The sequence below is a fragment of the Mesoplodon densirostris genome, chromosome 7 (assembly GCF_025265405.1).
Source record: "Mesoplodon densirostris isolate mMesDen1 chromosome 7, mMesDen1 primary haplotype, whole genome shotgun sequence".
Taxonomy (NCBI): Eukaryota; Metazoa; Chordata; class Mammalia; order Artiodactyla; family Ziphiidae; genus Mesoplodon; species Mesoplodon densirostris.
Window position 1 is genome coordinate 78,028,640 of NC_082667.1, and position 19,184 is coordinate 78,047,823.

A 19,184-nucleotide genomic window follows, 5' to 3' on the forward strand; every position below is an offset into this window, starting at 1 on the left:
GCCATAAAAACAAACGAAATTGAACTATTTGTAGTGAGGTGGATGGACCTAGAGTCTGTGAAACAGAGTGAAGTAACTCAGAAAGAGATAAACAAATACCGTATGCTAACACATATTTATGGAATCCAAAGGAAAAAAAGTGGTTCTGATGAACCTAGTGGCAGGACAGGAATAAAGATGCAGACGTAGAGAATTCACTTGAGGACACGGGGAGGGGGAAGGGTAAGCTGGGACGAAGCGAGACAGTGCCATGGACACATGTACACGACCAAATGTAAAACCGATAGCTAGTGGGAAGCAGCCGCACAGCACAGGGAGATCAGCTCAGGGCTTTGTGTCCACCTACAGGGGTGGGAAAGGGAGGGTGGGAGGGAGACGCAAGACGGAGGGGATATGGGGATACAGGTATACATACAACTGATTCACTTTGTTATACAGCAGAAAGTAACACAACGCTGTAAAGCAATTATACTCCAAGAAAGATGTTAAAAAAAATACTTTAGGGACTTCCCTGGTGGTCCAGTGGTTAAGAATCCGCCTTCGTACAGGGGGCGCTGGTTTGATCCCTGGTCGGGGAACTGAGATCCCACGTGATGTGGTGTGCAGCACAGCCGAAACAAAAAGAAAATTAAAAATACTTTACTGCTAAAAAATGCTAACCATCATCTGAGCCTTCGGCGAGTAGTAACCTTTTTGCTGATGGAGGGTTTGAAATAGTGTGAGAATTACTAAAGTATGACCCAAAGACAAGAAGTGAGCAACTACTGTTGGAAATACAGTGCCAACAGACTTGCTCAACAAAGAGTTGCCGCAAACCTTCAATTTGTGAAAAACACAAGATCCGGGAAGCACAATAACTATGATAGAGTATAATGTAATAGAATATAATACAATATAATATAGCCTGTATATTCAAAGAAAAGGAAATCAATATCTAGAAGAGATACATGCACCTCTATAGTCATTACAGCATTATTCACCAGAGCCAAGATAGGAAAAAAATGCAAATTTTCATCCACAGAGAAATGGATAAAGAAAATGGGGTATATACATAGGATATTATTCAGACTTTCCTATTAGAAGGAAATCCTACCAGTTGTGACAACGGGGATATAAACAGAACACATTATGATAGGTGAAATAAGTCAGTCACAGAAGGACAAAACTGTGTGTTTCCACTTATATGAGGTGAGGTATCTAAAAGAGTCACCCATAAATTGTCAGGGGTGGGGGAGGAGAGAATGGGGAGTTGTTCAACGGGTATAAAGTTACAGTTACACAGGATGAATGCGTTCTAGAGAACTGCTGTATGACTAAGCATCTCTAGTTAACGAGGCACACTATTGTTTTCGTTTGAATTAAAAAAGTTTAATTCAAGTGTAACTGACCTACAACACTATGTTAGTTCCAGGTGCATAATATCAATATTTCTGTACATTAGAAAATGATCACCAAGATTAACTCTAGTTATGGTCTAGTTACCATCCGTCACCGTACAAAGTTATAATGCTATTGACTGTATTGCCCATGCTGTATAGTTCATTCCCATGACTCATTTATTTTCTAACAGCTTATCTGTTCCTCTTAATCTCCCTCACCTATTTCACTCAGCCACCTACCCTCTTCTGGCAACCACCTGTTTGTTCTCTGTATCTATGAGTCTGTTTCTGTTTAGTGACATTAGTTCATTTGTTTTGTTTTTTAGAGTCCACATACAAATGAGATCATACGGTATTTGTCTTTCTCTGTCTGACATATTGCACTTAGCATAATACACTCTAGCTCCATCCACGTTGCCACAAAATGGCAAGATTTCATTTTTTTTTAATTTTTAAAAATTTGTTTATTTTACTTTTGGCTGCATTGGGTTTTTGTTGCGGCATGCAGCCTCTTTTCTAGTTGCGGCGAGCGGGGATTTCTCTTCCTTGCGGTGCATGGGCTTCTAATTGCGGTGGCTTAGCTTGTTGCAGAGCATGGGCTCTAGGTGAGCGGGCTTCAGTAGCTGTGGTACGTGGGTTCAGTAGTTGTGGCTCACAGGCTCTAGAGCATGGCTCGATAGTTGTGGCACACGGGCTTAGCTGCTCCGTGGCATGTGGGATCTTCAGGGACCAGGGCTTGAACCCATTTCCCCTGCACTGGCAGGCAGATTCTTAACCACTGCATCCACAGGGAAGCCCCTCATTCTTCTTCTTCTTTTCTTTTTTTCTGGCTAATAGTCCAGTGTGTGTGTACAGTTATATATATATACATATAAATATATATATGTATATATATATATATGTAGACATATAAATATATATGTATATATGACACATCTTCTTTATCCATTCATCTATGGATGGACACTTAGGTTGCTGCTATACACTGGCTATTATAAATAATGCTCAATGAACATAGGGGTGCATGTGTCTTTTTGAACTAGCGTTTTTGTTTTCTTCCAAAAAAATACACAGAAGTGGAATTTCTGGATCTTATAATAGTTCTACTTTAAAAGTTTTGAGGAATGAGGTGCACTACTTTTGAAACGAAGTTTACCTGGTGATGTTAGGTGAATCCATCCAAGATCTCTGTGAAGACCTCCAAAACTGTTAAAACATAAGGGTAGGGACTTCCCTGGTGGTCCAGGGTTAAAGAATCTGCCTTACAATGCAGGGTACCTGGGTTCAATCCCTGGTCAGGACACTGAGACCCCACGTGCCACAGTGTAACTAAGGAATGGTGTGGAGGAGGTTAAGGAAAAGACCATGCCAAGCTCAGAGGCCGTTTCAGAGGGCAACAAACTCCTGACATTGACTGCAAATCAAAGTTCTTTATGTGGAACAATCGAAGAGGCAGGATGGGTCCTGTTAGCAAGGTCCCCTGAGATGCCAGGTCACCTGACCCCCAGCTCCAGATGCAGAGATGTCTGGGACCCAGGCTTTGCTGGCCTGGGAAGGCTGAGGGTGTCCAGCTGCTGACAGGACACACGAGGTTGGGGGATGAGGGGGGCCGGGGAAAAGAGTTGGTTGCCGCCCAAGGCAGACGAGCGTCTGTGCAGAACTGCCTCGGCTCAGCCTCGAGAAGCCTGGCTCAGAAATCGACAGCAAGTCTTCCAGAAGCTCTGCGCATATTCCATTCAGGTGTCACTGGTCACATCTGTGGCTGCCCAGATGAAGACTGGGGGCCCACTCGTTCACACACTGAAAGTTACTACCAAATGCAAGAGAGTGAGGGATCAGACCATGAACTACTCTAATTTTAATGCCTAAGTAGAATCACGCGCACCTTATTCTCCTTTCCGGTTTTGCATTTGTCATTTCACAAAATGTGTGATTTGTGGGGCTTTTCTAATTGCTTGTCATTTTTGCCTGATGCGAAAAAAACAGCACAATAAGAAAACATTATAGTTTTCACTGGTAATGGGCATAAAAATATACGCACTGTTCCTGCTTGAAAAGAGCATTAATGTGAACGTTCCAGATGATTTTCTATCTGGTGATGGGTTAAGCGGCTTGACCACATTCACTTTTATGTAAAGGGAAGATGAGAAAATGGCACTCTTCTCGCACTTTAAACTTTAAGAAAATGGATTTCGGGAAACCTGGATAACAAATTAAGAAAGCAATCAGAACTGCAAATATTTAGGGGTTTTAGGTTAGTTTCAAAACACAAGGGAACAACCCATGATGTATGTGTCTTAACAGACCCCTTGGTACAGTGAGATTCCACGGACAGCCTTGTCATCACAGAACTCAGAACTGGTTGCACGTTTCCCACAGGCCACTTTCTCAGTGTTAGGTTAACAGTGTCGGCTTACTCCCCTGCTTGGGGGCAGAGAGGACCCGTCTCCTTTCCTTTCTGAGATTCCTTTCATGAGTGGCCAGAAAGCTTAAGCACTGGAATTTCATTAAAGAAAAGGAGTATTCCTCAGAGGATTGTAAATGACACAACCCCAAGAGGACGTCAACAGCTGCGTCCCTGTGTCAGAGACCTCCCACGCATGGCCGGGGCCCAAACGACACAGAACAGGGGGGGCCCAAGGGCCGCGGTCCTAGGACGCCGCTCCCCAACCACCAGAGTCCTCCTGCTCCTCAGGGAAAAACAAAGGTGTTCTCAGACACACACAACTTCTGGAGCCAGGAAGTGAGGACCCCACCTGCCTGGCCTATCCCAGGAGAGTGGCTGATGCAGTGCCCAGAACCAGAAAGGGGACCTGAGACCCAACAGAAAGGGAACCACGAGACCGATGCATTCCTCCCCCCGCAAAGAAGCTGCACCCCAGTCCTGACCAAGGAGGGTGCTCTTCAACTAGGAATCTTATCCACACAAATGTGCTGATTTTGAGAAGCTTTTGAAATGCATGGTATTCAACCTCTCAAAGCAAAAAAAAGTAATGAATTATACAGCAACGCGGGAAAATACAGGAAAATGACAATAAACCTTGGAAAACAATGTTTACTAACAGGACCCCAACTGGAAAAATTTAGAAACATTTAAGACGACTCTGAAAGCCAATAAGACAAGGAAAACAAAACAGAACAAAACAAAACAAAACAAGACAGTATTGGGGCAGGAAGACGGGCAGTGGACATGAACAGGCCCTTCATATAAAAACAGAAAGACACCAGTCTGAAAAGACCACAGAACTCCAACTACGTGACATTCTCGAAAGGGCAAAAAAACACAGACAGTAACAAGACCAGCAGCTGTCAGGGGCTTGGGGGCACTGGTAGGGAAGGTGGCCCCCAGGGATGTTTCGGGCAGTGAAATGGTTCTGGGTGGCACTGCAGTGGTGGCTGCAGGTCATCACACCTGTCCAAACCTGAACAGTAGGACACAGAGAGTGAGCCTTGAAATAAACTACAGACTCCAGGGGAGAATTAGGTGTCAATGCCGATCCATCACTGAGATGACGCGCCACACAGGCCAGAGATGTTACCAAGGGAGGGAACCCAGAGGGACGGGTGTAGGAAAGCGCTGTCTGCTCGATTCTGATTCTCCTATAACCCTAAAACTGCTCTAAAGACTGTCTACCAATTAAAAAGAAGAAACGGCTTCTAAGCACGGGAAAATACTCTCAACCTCATTCACGATTCAGAAAAACCCCAAGGGAACGTCCATACTGCTTACCGGGGCCTAGGATGAGCGGGAACACGCCGCGGCCTCGCCCCTTCCTGTCGGGCATCGCGCTGGAGCCCAGAGTCCCCCTGACTTGACCCACCGCACCCCACCCCGCGTTTCATGCCGTCCACAGTCTCTACACATGACATCTTTTGATCAGATGACTCACTGTCCCAATTACAAGGTTTCAGTTTCTCCACAGGAAGAAACCAAAACCAGCACAGAGGGGAGGCTCTTCAGTCAACCTCAGGGTCTGCCTGCCTTCACGTCCCACTCTTCCTGACGGGAGGCCCACATCCTAAGGAGGGAGGTCCTTACCAGCACCTCAGGAGCCTCATCCAGTCCACCTCACGCTGCTCTGAGAGCCTCGCCAACCTCTGCAGCTACCCAAGTCCTGGTCACTTCAGGGCCGTCCCCCTTCCCCGAGTCACTGAGCCACGTGCTCTGACAATGCATTTCAAACCAGGCTCGCGGACTTCCCTGGTGGCACACTGGTTAAGAATCCACCTGCCAATGGTGGGCACACGGGTTGGAACCCTGGTCCGGGAAGATCCCACGTGCTGCAGAGCAACTAAGCTCGTGCGCCACAACTACTGAGCCTGCGCTCTAGAGCCTGCGCACCACAACTACTGAGCCCGGGACCCGCAACTATTGAAGCCCACATGCCTAGAAGCCATGCTCCGCAATAAGAGAAGCCACCGCAATGAGAAGCCCGCGCACCGCCACGAAGAGTAGCGCCCGCTCGCCGCAACTAGAGAACAAAGCCCGCGCGCAGCAACAGAGACCCAACGCAGCCAAAACTGAATAAGTTAAATAGTAAACAAATAAAAAATTAAAATGAATGAATAAATAAATAAATAAATAAAAGCAGGCTCTGCTTTGTCAGCACTCTGGAGTTCCCTACGTATCGACGGGCAGGATTCCCGTCCTCTCCCCTAATTAGGTCTGTGAAGTGCCTTTCCCGAGGAGAACAGAAGCTCCTGGAAGCAGGGAATTGCTTCTTAAGATCACATGCACAACCTGAAGACATTTGATGCTTATGTCAAAGATAAAAGACAGAACACTAGATGGTGTGAAGGGTCCTGGAGGCCAAGAGCCAGGCAAGCAGGACACTTCCTCTGGGGACCCTTCCATCAGCAGAGCAGAAAATGTCCGTGGCCAGAACTGGCACTCAATTCGTTTTGAGCTGAGAAGCACCCATGTAATTACATAGGCTCCCCAAAGAGTAATTACTCCCACATTTAAGAAAGGAGATGCTTTTCAGGCAGGGAAGGCAAGTACAGTCTTCCCAGCTGGCTGCACTGTGTGTGCTGATGGTCACGATGGAGCTGGGCCCCAGAGCTCTGCTCTCCCCTCAAACCCCCAACCTCACCCTCACCCTCAGCTGAGGAGCTGCTTCCCTGAGAACAGAGAAGCCATCGGAGGGCTTCCCCACCTGCAACCCTGCTCAGCCATCCCCTCCCCACTCCAGGACCATGGGCAGCAGCTCTCCCCTCCCCCACACGCATCTACTGGATCATTCCCACTATTATTTCTCCCATCACAACACAACACAACACAACACAACATCCTCCCCGGACCTCAGCTCCTACCCCAGCTACGGTCCAGTTTCTATTTTCCCCGTCACAGCAAAATGTCTTGAAAAAGTTGGGACCAGAACAAACCCAGTTCTCCCACTCCTCTCTCCTAAGCCTCTCCGATCAGGATTTTACCCCACAGATCCATCCAAACGCATCATCAGCGAGGTACGACCTCCCCGCAGTGCTGGGCTCGATGGCTAATGGCTCCGCAGAACGGCAACCTCGTTTGTCCAGTCACCCAGGGAACCTCTAAAGTGCTTCCCACATGCAGACAAAACGCTGTGATTAATATTTTAGGAGAAATACTCAGCGTGGAGAATACACTTGAGCTGCTGGAGGAAAGAGGTAGCGGCACAGAAGAAAAGTTTCTGTAACTACAGGAATGAACAGATAAGCTGTTTTAATAGTAGCAAGTATGGGATGAAGGAGAACGAGTAAAAACCGTTTAGAAGACGACATTAACAAGCCTCACACCACAACGTGGTAACAGAGGATGGAGAAGGACTTTAGAATGAACTCATTTTTCTGGGCAGGTGACAGGCTGGATGATGCAACGATGAGCCACCAGGGACAACAGGACAAGGCAAGGGGCAGGGGAGCTGTAAATAATCATTTCTGGATCTACTGGATCTAGTAATCCGAGGTGCCCTTTCGACAAACTCCATAGAGATGCTGGCAAGTGGCTGGACAGAGGCATCTATCTGGTCCAGGTGGGAGAACTGACAGAGTTGGAGGTGAAAAGCACCAGAGGGTGAGATCAGACGGGTTGAAGAGTCATGAACCAAGGGGGAAAAGACAACACACAAAGAGGGCGGAAGAAAGAATCAGTCAGGAAGACAGCAAGGAGAGATCTGTCACAGAAACCAACAGAGCAGACTCTGCAGATGGCAAGGCGACAGTGGTCTGAGGTGACGACTGGCAAATCTCCACTGCTTTGTATGCTGGATGCCAGGTCACCTCAACCGGATCAGGTTCCGTGGAGGGGCAGAACCAAGACCGCAGGCTGCACGATACAATTCAGCTGGGAAACAAGAATCTTTGCCAGAGACCTCACTGCATAGTGTGTAGCGCGACCCTCTGAGATTGTAAGAGACAAAGAGCACAATTTACTGGAAGGGTGACAAGGCTGTTCTTCCAGATGATCCTCATTGCATCCCTCGAGTGAGCACTGAAAACAATGTACCTATGTGACAACGGTGTTCTACTGAACAGACAACTTATATGCACTGAGTACTCCCTGGACAGCACGCTCTCGGCTTACAGGAAGCACAAGGAAGGCACCAACGTCAACACGTTAGGGGCTGTCGCTCAGGAAGGCTCGCGGCCTACAGCGGGATCCTCAAGGAAACCTTTTAACGCTCGAGAACAAAAGTGCTTCGGCAGGACCATGTAAGTCGAGCAAGGGATGGTGTTTTGCCACAAATGTCAAGAACACGAGGCTTGTGCTGTGGCTCTAAGAGGATCCTGGGATCTACACGTAGAACTTGCCAGAAACACTTGGTGCTGACCTGCTCCTCTACGCTTTGTCTAACCACATCTTTTACCTACTCCTACTTTCCCATTTTAACTTTTGAACTATTCGCCTCCCAAGGTGTTATCACAAAAGACCAGCAGCAGGTAAACACATAAACAGCAAAACTCAGCAGAGGCTGATTCATTTTCCGCTGCTCTTGGAACAACGTGCAGGACTGTGACAGCGGAGGCGGGCCTGGAGAAGGAAAACGCAGGCAGTGAAGCTACGACGGAAGTGGCTCGGGGTGCACGAGCACCCGCCCCGCGCTCCACAAGAGACCCCTGTGGGAGACCCGTCCTTTCACCTTCAGAAGGGCCTGTGAGAATAAGGAGGGAGCAACCACCCTCAGGTCTGTAACTCCCACGTGACTCTGGTACCTGAGGGGATACTTTATTTTTCCGTAGCGAGTGTACATTGAATCCTATTAAAATAAACCTCCGTCATTAAATATGAAATTTAAAAACGCTTATAGTTTATCTCTTCCAAGTCTGTTAACAACTTAAATCAGAACATCCACAGGATACCCAGAATAAAGGGACACACTCAGGTGCATTTCAGTCTTGCCATGATTTGTACAAACTTTACAAACTTAAGTGCGACGCTCAAAAACATCTTTTATTAAAACTGACTTTAAGTGGACAGAACACCTGCCCTAGGAGTTTGGAGTCCTGTGAGCGACCCCACGTGCACACCCGGTGAGGATGCAGGACAAGTCATCTCCCTTCTCAGGCCCCATCGCATCCTTCCTCACCCGAGGCAACAGGACAGAAGCCCTGCAGACTCATCCTGCACCGATTACACTGGGCGACTCCACAGGGCACAACCCAGGGGGGCGGCGGAAGCTTACATTAGACAACCAAGGTGCTGACGCGCCTTGAGACACACGTGCGAGATGCCGAGACGGCGACAGGAGGGGGAGGCGGAGGAGGAGGAAGTGGAGGATCGGGGTTAGACGGAGGGGAAGACGCGGCACGTCCCGGCCGAGCCTGTGGACCCTGCTCCCCCAGGACACCCAGAGCTCACAAGTCCCAGGGGAGCCCCATCCGGAGCAGCCAGCCCTGTCCTCCAGCCCGGCCCCTCCACCTCCGGGAAGCGGTCAAACCCTCCAGGTGGCTCTACCGCGGGGCCCAGGGCGGGCTACCCCAAGCCCTGCTCTTCAAGGGCCGCAGGCTCCACAACCAACTACAGGCCTGCAGACGCAACACCTACCCCGTCGGGACTCGCTCAGCGGCCCCGGGCTCCCGAGGCTCCGGTCCGGGGGCTGCTCCTCGGGCGCGCTCCTCTCTCGGGGTCTCTATTTTTAAAATATTTATAAGTAACCCATTTTGTAGAAAACACCTATCTTTCATCATAAGAATGATGACACTTTATACTTTCATTCCAGCCTAACTTTTATACTCTATTTTCTACCATTTGGCAACTTATACCCTACGCTCTAGTCAAAAAGAATCTCATTTACAGTCACTTAAATATATTGTGTTGGTTCTCAAGTCCAGGATGTTCCTTCTGCATGGTATGCCCCTGACCTTCTCTCCACGTGGAACATTCCTACTGACGTTCAAAACCTAATTCCAAGACCCCCTCATTGTTGGCATTCTCTTTAATATCCCCTAGAAGGGTTACTGACTCCAAGTTCTGTTTTACAAATTTATATTTTTATGATCTATTTATTTAATAGCCTATTCCTATTCGATTGTAATGAGTTGTTCATGCAACTCTCACACTCCCTTTTGAGTTCCTCTGGCCTTTATTTTTTCTTTTATCTCTTACCCATAAGCACAGTGCTTGCCCCATAGTACGTGCTCAACGTGTTGGCTGAGTGAAAAAAGACACCTTGTAGCTCTAATCATTTGTGAAATGTCATTTAAAATGACATCAGATTACCCTTTGTTTCCTAACTTAATTTCTAGTACTATAGAATGTACACTCAGAACACTGTCAGTGGCCTACAGAAACAGTGTTCTCACTGGACTTCATGCATATAGTCAACCCCCTTATAACTTTCTCTGGCATACAACTGCCAGACATGTTATTAAGAAAAAAAAAAAAAAAAAAAAGATGTACCAACCCCTCACCTATTAGAAGACTTCCAGAAGCTCTCCATTCCTTATGGTATCTTTTCTACTTGATTTTTCAAATACCTCTGTCTTACTTCATCTATTCAGAACTGCCTTTTCCACCTTTGGCTTTTCATTTTCAATTTCATTCATATCATTATCTGCACTTAACCATAGAACCTAAGCATATTTCAGTTTCTTATGCAAGTTTCCTCACTAGAGGTCAAAGGGGCAAGGACTATTGTGATAAAATATTAAATAAATAGACGATAGAACTTTGTTCTATTGGTCTGGGAAAATTACTACCTGAAACAAAATAATTCTGGAAACTGAAGGGATCAGACCAGTCAGCTTTGTTTACTTCAGACTCAAATCAATGTCTTGTCTTTACCTGAGCTCTGGTTACATTTAGAAAAAAGTACTGTAAATACAGTGAATGAGCAAGGCCACTATCTGAGACGTGTCTGGGTCCTTAGTATAGTAACTGGGGGAATGGTAAGCGTTGGTCAATGTTTGCTGATTGATGACAATAGATCTGGTTAAGCCTCACCATCAGAATTCCAGATTTTTTAACAAGCTTCTCAGTCTTTTCAACCCAAAGAAAAAACTAAAGAAAACCAGATGACAAGAATTTCAAATTGTAAAATATCCTGGTTGTCAAATTTAAATAGGGATATCCTGTGCAATGGAGAGGCTGGCTGGTGCCAATTTCACATTTTGTTCTCTAGTGTCCGGACGAAGCCTGCTCTGCCAGTGAGCTGACAGGTCGAGAGCACTCCAGCTTCCACAGACACCCGAGAACTTTCTATTTTTCATGGTCTTCCTGCCTTACCTAAGGGAAGGACTATATTCACAATGAAAAGAGTTATGATTAATCACCAATAGAGAGATTCTTCCACTTTCTGGGTGCCCACGTTAAAAGTCTGGTATAGTCAACACTCCCTCTAACATAGATCGTGTATTGAAATGAGAAAACTATCACCTAATATGGCCAGAGAGATGAAGGGACTTGGCCCAGCTGAGCCCAGGAGACACCTCTAATTCAAAACCTCAACCATTAACATAGTGATTGTGATCAAGGAGACCTACAGCACATAAGAGATTCAAAAAGCATATTAATCCACCTCCGGCAACACTGCCAGTTTAAAAGAATGATTAGCCTTCTCTCCCACTTGATTCAACCTGGCTATGTATTATACCACTTTAAATGCTAGCAGACTCTATGCTTATGGTTTCCATTAGGTAGCACTTAGTATACAGGAAAACTTTCTTCAAGTAGTAATTACTTTTGAAACCATAAACGTTTCAGTTGGGAAAAGAGAAAAAGAAAGGAGGTGCAAGTAAAGGGAACTAGGAAAAAATAAGAAAATACCCTCAAATATAAACATGTTGATTCAAAAAATAATTTAAAGGGGATTTAAACGATACTAGGTGAGCATTTATTCTGTTTCTGCTTTAAATAAAGCATTCTGTTCTATTTGTTAGGTGTTGTACTTGTTTAGTATCTAATGTCTGTTAAAAACCTCTCGAAAGAGATGTATTCATTCTGGTATCCTAAGCACCTATCTGGATGAACAGCACAAGCAATGGGAAGTCATGGGGCATAATGGGCCTTGCAAAAGCTCTGGAATCCCTCTCTTACTTATGATCTTTGAGAACAGGCTCCTCCTCTATGTAGTGTTCATAAAACTTAGTGGAGATAGAAGGCCAAAGCAGGTATTTACTACGACTTTTCAAATATCTTCCTTTAGGAAAACAAATATATTTTATTTGCAATGAGGCTTTCTTGTGAATTTTATTCTTCCAAAGAAAAATATTTTTAGTGAACAATTGATTCGTTTGCCTCCCTGTGCTACTTTATTGACAATACTCAGGTAGGGGTGGTTTTCTCTCAAGCAGTTACCTCCATGTGATTTGTATTTCAGACCTTCCTAAAAGCCTGTTTTCCTGCTCTTTCTTTCCACCCCATCCCAGCTCTACTTAAAATATTGTGCTCCTCTATTAAAATGCACAGAACCCTGGGAAAATAAGGAGAAGCAAAATGTTTGTCACTGCCAGTTCTGGTATGCATATATCAGAGAATAAATTATAACTGATGAAGACGGAAATGGGACCCATATCTGTCTGACTTCAGAAACCAGAAGTGTAGGGCTTCCCTGGTGGTGCAGTGGTTGAGAGTCCGCCTGCCGATGCAGGGGACACGGGTTCGTGCCCCGGTCCGGGAAGATCCCACATACCGCAGAGCGGCAAGGCATGTGAGCCATGGCTGCTGAGCCTGCGCGTCCGGAGCCTGTGCTCCGCAACGGGAGAGGCCACAACACTGAGAGGCCCGCATACAGCAAAAAAAAAAAGAAACCAGAAGTGTAGCTACTACAAGCTGATGAATTGGAACTCAGATCAAGGCCTAGAGTGGAGAGGAGTCTTCTGATCAGAAGGGGAAAGTAAACAAAGGGCAGCATTTAATTATTTAATAATAAGTAAGAGAATGACTATGGTGTTTTTACAGAACAGGATATAATATTGAAATAAAACCCCCCAAAGTGACACGGAAACATAATGCAATCCTCTTAAGCTACAACCCTTCCTAAACCAAACCATACCATTCTCTTCACACAGCCTGGAAAGTCAAAAGAAAGGGGATACTGATCTGCATCACACTGGCATTAGAAGCAGATCTAATTTTAATGAAGTTTTACTTCATGGACTGAAGTTTCCCCCAAAAAAGGGTAAGCTTTTTTCTCAAGAAACATCACTGTGTAATAATCAAGGAGCCAGGGATGGTGGTATTCATTGTTCTAAGTACAGGGATTTGTTTTGCAGAAAGAAGTACCAATCAGAAAGAGAACTGACCAATAATTACTTAACAAAACTGCTTAAGAAGTAGATTTCTAAATCTACTTTTAGATTAATTGATAGTTAGAAAAATCTTACTAAGTTTATTCATTTAGAGGAAATCTGTGCAAGCCTCTGAAACCAAGAGGTATTGTATCAAAAGAGATAAGGTCACTAGACACTTATGTAAGAGCTATTTCTTCCTCAAATGGCCACCATATAGTCATTTCTGACTATTACATTACCAAGAAGTAACAATGCACCTTTAGGAAACTAGTATGAAAGAAAAACATAATAAAATTTTTTGCAGGTGACTCTTTGATCTCATAGGTGTGTGTTAATTTTCCAAAGTTGGGACTGGATCCCGCCTTTACAAAATACTCCTTGAAATATCGCATTGAAAATCTTCTCTTTTACTCCTTATTGTAAACACTGTGTATGTTTTTAAGAAGACCAATAAAAAATATGGACTATGGGGCTTCCCTGGTGGCGCAGTGGTTGAGAGTCCGCCTGCCGATGCAGGGGACACGGGTTCATGCCCCAGTCCAGGAAGATCCCACATGCCACGGAGCGGCTGGGCCCGTGAGCCAGGGCCGCTGAGCCTGCGCGTGCGGAGCCTGTGCTCTGCAACAGCAAGTGCCACAGCAGTGACAGGCACGCGTACCGCAAAAAAAAAATATATATATATATATATATATATATATGTGTGTGTGTATATATATATACACACATACATATATATATATATATATATATGGACTATGAAATTATTTTTCCAGTAGTGAAATTATGGAGAATATGACTTGCATTTCTACTGTATTCCCGCAAAAAGAGGAAGTCCTTTTCCACAAAGACTGTCATCAATGTTAACTCTGGGAGAAAAGTATTTGTAGTTGTCTCATGCTTTGTGGTGAGAGACTCGCACTTTTCCCCGTCTCTATTGTGGGAAACAGGGCACACTTTGGGCTGAGAATTCATGCTGTGGTCGGAAAAGAAAGAAACGAAAAATACCCTCATTAACACTGCTCTTTAACAAGTTCAGCAAATGGGCCTCAGGCATTCTAAACAGCAGCAATTAAAAAATAACTTTAGATTTCATACATTTCTTCCAGTAGGATGAAAAGCTGAGGTATGTTAACTTTAATTTTATGGTTTGGGTGAATACAGAGTTCGATTACTCCCTGTCAAAGCAGAAATCAGCCTCTTACAGGGAGTAAGTGCTAATTAAGCAAAACAGAGTAAGCATGTTATATGAAGTATATTTGTTTCTTTCCTGTGCACTTTGGCTGCACAAGCTCTAACCACAGTTTCCGGAGGGACCATCAGTGCTCCCTAAGAATGCCAATGCAGTGTTCCGTCCAGTTAGTGGGGTGCAGAGACCACTCAGAATGCTGATGCTTTCCACAAAGGAGATGGGGCTAGGGAGGCAAATGCAATCAGGGAGTATTACCTCTGTCTTGTGTGCCTGCTACAAAACAGTGTCCTCTCAAGACTACTCTATCCCTTCTTTGCTTTATACGTGTATGTGTAAGTTTGTGTAGGTAAGCTTTACAAGTCTCTCATAAGAGAAAACTGAAAATGCCCAGGAAAAAGACAAAACTGCTTCAACAGAGAAAGGTCTCTCTGTTCCAGTTGAAGAGGATATAGAGTTAATAACAGGAAATATCCATCCCCTGAAACTGTAGGAAACATGGATGCTTCCACAATTTACTCAAAGTCTCACTGACCAGGCTGTAATTTTAATTATTATTTCTTATGATTATGGTAGATAAAAAGTCTCAGTAGTATGCTAAAACTCTTGAACACTTGTTGACCTTTTTTCTTGATAGCTTTCCTCCTGCCAGGCTCCAGCCAACAGTAGCAGTAACAGATATCCAGATCTTAAGAGGATAGAAGTATAATGGTGCACTGAATATGGAAAGGAAGAACCAGTAATGGTTCCTATACATTCATAACGCGAATCAGCATCAAACTAAGGAAAAAAGCTTCCCCAAGAAGTTGACAGCAAATAGTTTCACCTCTTAATGCACTGAGGAAACAACTTTGAAGTTATCCGTAGCCACCGCTTCTGAAGCGACCAGTAGATTTGCAACTATTAGTTTACTTGTATTAGATTAATTTATATTAGAGTTTATTTAATGTAATTGCTCACAAATTTTAAACCATTTTGTAGAGTAGTGTTCTGTATCTGTTTAAATGAAATGCTTTCCTAAGATCAAGATCAGTGTTTTTATGTTGTGTAAATTATGAAATTACTGTGGAATATCTGGTAAACTTGATAGGAAACCCCAGATGTCAGCACTTTGCTAGGCAAGATTTAAAGTGGCCCACACCATTAACCCTCATCAGGAGCAGTAGCAGTGGGCTAAGTCATAAGGGCACGCCCATCCATTACATTCACCCAGGATACCGTGAGTGAGAATCAAAGGGCAGTCAGACAGAGACCTCTACGCTCAGATTCCACTGCCAAGAAATGGCCTAAGTCAGCTCTTGTTGTTGAAGAAAATAACCCTTTAGGAATCAGACTGAATCCTATTTTAAGTTTTAGAGGAGGAAGGATACTATTTAAACATTGATGAAATGTGCCTCTCTTTTTTTATCAGCATAGAAATTTATTTGAATTCAAAGGAATATGGTTATATTTAGCATAGTGTAATAATTATCTAAAGCACGTATCATCGCTGGCTCTGAAACAGTTCTAAAGATGTCATTCTTTTGAAGTAAAAAATATGCAGTAAAAATGTACAAGGAAGCAAAAATATGAAAAAAACAGTTTGCTGAGTATGGGAAGTTGTTACAAGAGGGGCACACCAAGATAATTGTAACAGAGTCCAAATTACATAACATGCAGCAAGGAGTTCTCTTGCTTTAACAACTCCTAGAAAATAAACCAGTAATCTCAATGCAAGAATATCACCACTGGGATAACAGGACAAATTTTCTGAGGCACACAGGTAGTAATTCACTATACTTCCCCTTTCTCTAATACCTTTTCTCACACCAATTTCTTTTCTTTCCTCGAGGATAGATTTTATCCTGTTGAAAACAATTTTAGTTTTATTTGTAAAGTGGAGTAAATAATATCCTGAGTGAAGTAGGCAGCGTTTTAGCTGAAGATGCTCAGGAATCAAACTTTTGAAAAAGGCCAATCAGCTAGCTAGCTAGCAGTTACCATCAGTGGCTTGCAGAAAAAAAAATTACAGATGCTGTTTGTTAAATAGATAAAAAGAATAAGCAGTTTAAAATGGGTGAAAAATCCCAGGATCTATTGTGACCTAGACCAGAGGTCCCTAACCTTTTTGGAACCAGGGACCGGTTTCCTGGAAGCAAATTTTTCCAGGGAGGGGAGGCGGGGTGTGTGGGGTTCAGGCGGTAATGTGAGCCATAGGGAGCGGCAGATGAAGCTTATAGCTGGCTTGCTTGCGACTCACCTCCTGCTGTGCAGCCCAGTTCCTAAGAGGCTGTGGACTGGTACCCGTCCGAGGCCAAGGGGTTGGGGACCCCTGACCTAGACACTCAAAAGCAGACAGTTGACCTTTGATTAAGCCCATTTTCCTGTGGAGTGAGCCATAAGGGGCTCCAAGACACAGTTTGGTTTCAATGTTTCAGTGTTCACAGCCAGAGGGCAAACTCAGAATGTCTCCTCCTCTTGCAAAAACTGGACCACGAATGAGAAGTAGCCCTTCACGCACAACATCCCTGCAGATCTGATGGGCTTGACTGCCCAGAAGGATTGGGCTCTTCGTGCTGGTAGCAGAGCCTCATGCTAATCCCAGATCCTTAGCCATGACTGTTGCTCCAAATCCGCCCTGATAGTAATTAGCCAGGTGAACTCCATCCATCACCCCAGGTACAGGATTTTAAGTGTCACTTGACCAACATCGTCCTAAGCTCGTATTTAGGATGTTAGCCAAGAGTTTCGGGTCAAGCCCTAACCTGAGTCCCAGATTCATAGCTTCAGCAGTTCCAATCCTACTAATAGCTAACAGCAAGTGTTTGCAGATCTTTGAAGCCTGGCCAGTCCCAACAGCTCCACGATGCACCACATGGGAGCCCATGCACCACAGCAGCTCAACCCCTCCCATCCTAAATGTGAGGTTGCCAGACCGAGCCGTTCCCACACCACCAGAAACAGGGGCATCCGAGAAAACTGCTCCCATTTTCTCAACTTCTTTGGCCAATTCTCTCAAAACCATAGGATCAACAGTACTGGAATCTATTAATAGTCTTTCTTCACTTTTTTTTGAATTCCATTTGCTCCAGTATAAGCTTCTAGCGCAATGATGCACTGTAATAATTCTGTCACCTTTTTCGGCTACATCCGCTGCAGAAGACACTACCGGGTTCACTTGCATCTAGCAGCTCTTTGCATGCATCAGGGAAAACATCAGCAATAGTGAGTGGCTAGCCATGTTTCAAGAGCTCTTTTGCCATTGGATACCCCACGTTGCCTACTCCAATGAATCCAACTGGAGTCTTGGAAGCTACTGACCTAGAACACAGCGCTGCAAGGCTGGCCACCGACGGCTGCTGTGGACGACTCCCTGTACCAGAGGCAGGAGGTGGCTCCACGGAGACGGAAGGAGGCTGACACGTTGCCCGCGCCCCTCCTTCCCACGGTGACCTCCTCGACTCCCGGCTCACCCACTGGCTGCTATAGGGTGTGTGGTGCGGAGGACCGGCTCGGCTGTGGCGATTCTTAATACCTCTTTGGTACTAGGTTACACATACAATTTCACCTAGTGAGCGATTTAACAGAAGGAATTTTTTTCTACGGCATTTTTGTGGCACGGCAGATAGAAGCGAGGTCACTATTTCTTTGAAAAACTGAACTAAAAATTTATAGAAAGTCATGATTCATTCTACAAATATGCTGAGTCAAAGAAATGTGGAAATTGATGCGATGGAGGAAGAGCGCTAGACTTCCCTGATGCTCAACTGGGACCTTTCTTCTGGTGTCAGAACATGGTTGTGTAACTCCTGTAATCCCAGTGGATTTTCCAAAAATTCCAGAATCTTCAGATTTTGGTAGCCCCTGTTTACTGCCTTTGCCCCCCCATGCCAAACCCCCACCCCACCCCGCACACATTTATTTTTTGCCAGTTGTCCTCCGGGGGGCTTTTCTTTATATAGTTATTGCAGCAGTTTGTTAGACTACTGACCCCCAGTGAAAATGCCCCTCCCCCCCGTTTTCTCACCCTGTGTAGTTTTGTTCCACCTTGACCTGGGTTTGGTCACATGACTTGCTTTGGCCCAATGGCATATCAAGAGCTGAAGCTTGGAGAGTACTCGTGCTTTAGGGCTTGTCCTCATGGAAACCTGACATGTTAGGAAGCCTGGCTAACCTAGTGGAGAATAGGCCCAGGCCATAGCCAGCACCAATGGCCAGACATGTGAAAGCAACCAGCCCCAGTCCAGCAACCAGATGATGGCAGCCTCAGGAGTCACCTCAGGTGAAAGCAAGATAGATCCACCCAGGGGATCCCAGACCATTCTGCTGATTCACAAATTGTGAGGAGATAAAGTGCCTGCTGTTTTAAACCACCAAGCTTAGGAGTAGTTCATCACACAGCAAGAGATATAACTATCTTCACTGTTAGATTATCTTCCCATTTTATACCATGTTTCCCCTCAAACGACTGTTCCTTTATCCAAGATTCTAGAAAAGAAATAACAACTGATGAGGCTGACAGAGCCTTAACATTTTTTAAAAGCTTTATAAACTTTTAAAATAACTATGTTAATAAAATCAATATTTATTTGATCACAAAATTATTTTCTTCAGTTGCCTTAAGAAGTAATGCAGAATTGTACTAAGTTTATAAATGTGGAGGCTCTAAAAATGTGTTATTCCTTGGATTCAAGTCCTAGTGTACTTTATGTGGGCATTCACGTTTGCAAAATGATTCCAGGAAAGTTGCGATTTCATTTTACAACTTTGGCCTAAGGAGTCTTAAGATATTTTACCTGAGAAAAATAATACATTAATTCCACTTTCAGCTATTAAACCCATGGCTTCCTGTATTTTCTAAATTCCCTATCAGTAAAGAAGACTACGTATAGCGTACAAGACTGTCATGATTAGGAGGAAGGTAGTACAGA

At 44.6% G+C, this 19,184-nt stretch overlaps 1 protein-coding gene and 1 pseudogene across 1 annotated transcript in view; both read right to left on the reverse strand.

The window, feature by feature from the left end:
* The window catches only part of LOC132493385 (forkhead-associated domain-containing protein 1-like), a 202,853-nt gene that overhangs the window by 145,516 nt on the left and 38,153 nt on the right, over positions 1 to 19,184 (reverse strand). The gene's annotated exons all lie outside the window — the stretch shown is intronic.
* LOC132494210 (3-hydroxyisobutyrate dehydrogenase, mitochondrial-like) overlaps positions 16,714 to 19,184 on the reverse strand; it is a 38,159-nt pseudogene continuing 35,688 nt past the window's right edge.